Source organism: Hypomesus transpacificus, unplaced genomic scaffold, assembly GCF_021917145.1.
Source record: "Hypomesus transpacificus isolate Combined female unplaced genomic scaffold, fHypTra1 scaffold_343, whole genome shotgun sequence".
In the NCBI taxonomy this organism is placed as follows: domain Eukaryota; kingdom Metazoa; phylum Chordata; class Actinopteri; order Osmeriformes; family Osmeridae; genus Hypomesus; species Hypomesus transpacificus.
Genome location: NW_025813869.1, coordinates 83,643 through 88,541, shown reverse-complemented (window position 1 = coordinate 88,541; position 4,899 = coordinate 83,643). Strand labels below are relative to the sequence as shown.

General features: G+C 42.5%; 1 long non-coding RNA gene across 1 annotated transcript; it reads left to right on the top strand.

Annotated features, from left to right (window-relative positions):
* Positions 1-3,451: 3,451 nt before the first annotated feature.
* Positions 3,452-4,899, top strand: LOC124464450. Its single transcript, XR_006955726.1, has 4 exons — positions 3,452-3,538; positions 3,833-3,898; positions 4,500-4,584; positions 4,859-4,899. It is a non-coding gene; the product is annotated as an uncharacterized LOC124464450 (long non-coding RNA).

Genomic DNA, 4,899 nt, shown 5'->3' with positions numbered 1-4,899 from the left:
TGTCCTGCAAGATAACACAGAAAGAGTCTAATTTAAGGTCTCAGAATCAGTAGCTCTTCCTGCCACTTCCCCATCCTGCAGGGCGTTGACGGCAACAACCATGTCATGCTGCTCAACAGCCAGGTATCCTGCACACCCAGCATATTGTACACTACACTTACACCATGTTCATTATACCTTCGCCTACACCCTACTCAGTGCCGGAACAAGGTGGAAGTGCAGCTCTGACCAGCCTGTTTGTGTGCAGGTGCAGGGAGGGCAGAAGCTGGGACGAAGCCCTTGCTGTGTGCCCCTGGAGTACGGCCCCCTAACAGTGGTGGAGCTGGACTACAACAACGGAGTCACCATCATCATAAAGGACAACATGGTGGCCAAGAAGTGTGGCTGTCGCTAAAGAGGAAAAAAGGAAGGTGGAGAGGAGGCGGGTTACCCTTCTTTTTACAGTCCCTTAATGACTAGGTGTTACGTGGAAAATAAAGGGTATGTTTGCTTGCACAATGTAATTTTGCGAGTTTGTTAGTTGCTACTTAGTTAATACATTTTTGATGAACCCAAGTTTCTTCAATATGCATATTAGAAACATTACAACGGGGCTCCAGGGGCTCCAGTGTGAGTTCAAACCAAAGTGCCAAATGGTATCAGTTGGTCACACCAGTGCAAGAAACCCTCCCCAACCTTCCCTCGCCCCACCTAAATGATCGCTTTCAGTTCTGTAGTACGTTTTAATAAAGTGCATTTTAAAAGAACCAGGACCCCTTGTAATTATTGTCACCTTTGATTGCTGCGCTAAAAGGCTTCATTTGCAACAGGACATTATTACTGCAAGAGACCATATCATATGCCTTACAAAATGTCATCCTAATAACAGGCTTAGTCGATTGTGTGTGTTTGTGTGTGTGTGTGTTTGTGTGTGTGTGTGTGTGTGTGTGTGTGTTTGTGTTTGTTTCCAGCCTGTCTGTGTGTGTTTCCAATAGGTGGAGAGACAAGGAATATATCACAAATGATTTGTTAGTATTTATCCCCTGACCCCAGCTTAGATTACTTTTCGGCTCTATATGTATGGATGATTACGGTAAATAATCCAGGTCACGGTGACGCTAGGATAAATATTGATCTAAAACCATTATCAAATGTCCTCCTAATAAGGTTGTGTGTTTTCAGACTCAATATATACAAAAAATTAGGGGGCCAGGGGGATATATATAAATATTTTTGTATTTACATGATTAAATAGCAGTACATAGTACTTAGCCAAGGAAGCCCCTGGCCCCAATCTTAGTTACTAATTTCGGCTCTATATATATCGGCTAGTTATAGTAAACAATCCAGGCCACGGTGACAAACCCGCTAGAATACATCTAAAATACATACAAATAGAGGGTTTTCACCGACGTCACGTTCTGGGCAGTAACCCGGACGCACGGCCATTGTGGAGGCACTCGGTGTAAATAACTGAGCGGAGTACAATGGAGTGTTGTGCGCTTTGGATCCTCCAAATAAAAAAAGTCTTCATAATATTTTAGAAATGCATGGCTCACTATTTTAGTGGAGCTTACCAAAAACTAATTTTAAGCAACTCGTTTGGTAATTTGGGACAGTATATTTGGGACACAGACTCATGCGTGTAGATTCATGGTGAAGCCTTGACTGCATGAAGCTGCTTGATGGGCCAATTTAAAATTGAATGGGTTATAGGCCCTACTAGACGATTGAGAAGAACACATCGTTATTGATTGCATTCATACGTGGTTTGCCAGACAATAACCAAATGACAAGGCTTCTCTCCCATACAAAAGCCAGCGCTCCAGTTACGGATTTGTGTTATCGCAACAAATATGCTGCAGTCCGGCAGGGGGCGCCGCACGTCCGGCTGGTCAAAAGTCAGTGCTTCAAATGAAGAAGATTGAACGTGTCGTCAAGTCTATGGTCGTTATCGATTTCCTCCGTTTCATTGTACTAAATGTGTGACGGCAATAAATATGTATTGTATAGTTTTGAGTACATATCCATATCAGTTTCAATTATATAGGACCATTTTGAAACAAGCTGGGTTGATTTGGAGACCTTTGCTTTGTGAACATGGAACTTACCTAATACCATAAATATAATACCATAAATATAGGTTAACAATATTACCCAAATTGCTATCTGTACATTCAAAATAGGTAATAATATGTTTCCCTTCAAGTGAGACTTGTATGTGTCGTTTTAAATACAATATAATCTTCAAGACTTTTCCAGAACGACGTCAGTGCGGTCAGCTGTCGGGGTTGTGTATTGGGGTTTCACATGGGTATTGGGTTAGCCTAGCCTCCTAGCCAGCCTGTGGGTCTAGCCAGCCTGTGGGTGTATAGGTGTATGGGTGTATAGGTAAGCGCTTGCCAACGAGCTTGACACTCATTTGAATGGCACTCGTTTACATATCCCTAGCTAGCCCATTGGCCGAGGCGCTTTGACACCGCCCAGCAAACTTCACAGTGCACGGACGTCACAGGGTTTCGAGACCTTGCTCCACCTGGTGGACAAAAAAAGCCACTACTACAGTCTGCATGCATGAGGTCAAAGGTCTGGCCTTTGGCCTCTGGTGAAGCCCTTGTGCGGGCTACGAGTCTGACCGTCGCACGCGGGCGATCTCCCTGCATTCGGCAGGCCTCCAGCTTTCCGTGGGTATGCGTTTTGTGGTGTTTGTCCCCCAATTGGGCACCTCGGCCAGGCAAAGGCCACGGCAACGTGGCAATGTCCCTCCGTCACCAGCGTGTCCACTCAGGAGCGAAGCCGTACCAGGGTTCTTTCATTCTCCCATGTGAAGAGATAGGGTTAGGGTTAGGGTTAGGGTTAGGGTTAGGGTTAGGTAAGGGGAATAACTAGGTAAAAAAATAATAATTTCACCCAGGGTGCACGGGCACAGGGACTAAACCAATGTAGAAACCCATAGTGAAAAATTAGAAAATTAAGGAAGAAAAAAAAGGGGGGAGGGAAAAGAGAAAACATACAAGAAGATAAGGGTAGGGGAAAAAAATAAAATTCACAGTAGAAAAAAGTGCTCCAGATAAGAATATTAAAAAGTGCTTAATTAATGAGGGGTACCAGGTGGGGAAAGGTTATGGTTAGGGTTGGGGGGATGGGGAAGAGCAGAAAGAAGGAGGGGTCAAGGGAGGGAGGGGGAGGGGGAGAGAAGGGGAGGGGGAAGAAAGGCAGGAAAGGAAAAGGGAAGGGGAGGTTGAGTTTAGGCAAAGAAAAGGGGAAAAAGGGGGGTAGGTTGGGTTGTGGTTAGGGTCAGGGAAGTGGGGAAGGAAATACTAACAAAAGGGGGAGGGGAAAAGGGGGAAGTGGAAGGTTGGGTTTAGGCAGGAGGGAGAAGAAGGGAAAGGAGAGAGAGAGAAAAACCAAAGAGAGAAGGAAAGCAGGTATGGTTAAGGGGGAGGAATAAGAGGGAGGGTGGGAGGTGTGTGGGGTGTGTTGGTGTGTTGGTGTAAGAGGAATACAGGCCCTGCAGGGATAAATCCTGGGACAAGGAAGGAACAGAGAAGGCCCGACTGTAAGTCTTTCGTATGCCTCACTCATAAATAACAAAGTTAATACATCAATAAATAAATAAATATAAATACAAACCAAATCATAAGATAAATGAGAAATAAGACCTAGTGAAGTGCCACAAAAACATTTTTTCACACAAGAAACACACAAAAAATTATATATATAAAAAAAAGTGCTTGATAGGTCTGTTTCCCAATATCAGTTATTGTAAATAAATTCATAAAAGTGAATGCATAATTTCTAAGACAAACTTTAAGTCATTCCGTTCCCTCTTTTTTTTCCTTTTTCATTACAGGATTTCATGAAGGCCCAGGAGGAGTAACTCGTATTACCCCATCCCTACCGGTACCCAGGAACCCAGGTAAGTAGAAAACATTTTCAATTTAATATAATATATTAGAATACCTTTTGTTATTGATAATTGTTTTCATGTTCTTACTTGTTTTGTATGTCCCTTTTTTCCTTTTTAGACACCCCACACCCCTGGAGGATCCTATTCAAGAGGTAAGAAGTGCATTTTTTTACATTCATGTTTTCCATATACACACACATACACATGTAAACACGCCCATAAATATATATATATATGTATATACACATATATATACCTACACATACCCATACACACAAATACAGTCATTTCTTAATGGCATTTTAACTTCAACCAAAGGAGGCACACTTAAAGGTCTGAGGTTGTCTGAACCATCCCCAATTCCAATATGAAGAGTGACTACAATAAAGATTCATGTATGAACAATTTAAAGGTACACATCTAAGAGAGATAGTATGTCAAAAAACCTTAAACCTATCTCTAGACATAAGTAAATTACATCACACACAAAAAAAGTACCACACACATTCCTACAATAGTTTTTAATTTTCACTCCATGCAGTCTATTTTCTCTTTGGAATAGGGAGTTCCACAGAGAACCCTGTTGGTAATGACCTTGTTTGGCCACCAGATGGAGACTAACAGCCAGACAGAGAAGAGAGAAAAGAAGGGACATTTACCTCTCATTAAGACCTAATGGAGTCATGGAATTCAAGGTTTGAATCCATTTCTTTTCAATTCTCATTCGCTGAGGTCTGGTCCATTGGTTATTAGTTTCCAGGCCAATAATCTGTAAGCTATCTGTTGAGTGCGTCTGAAAGTGTATATATAGTAGAGTGGTTCTGCTGCCTCTTCCAATATGGTAAAGGTGTTGTTTTAACCGAGCCCCCAATGAGTTTTTAGTTTCTCCCACATATATTCTCTGACACACTGTACATCTAATAGCATAGACCACATTAATGCTCTCCGGTCCCACTCTCTGCCAAATAGGAGCTCCTAAGCCTGAAGAGGTGTTAGAGATATGCTTAAGG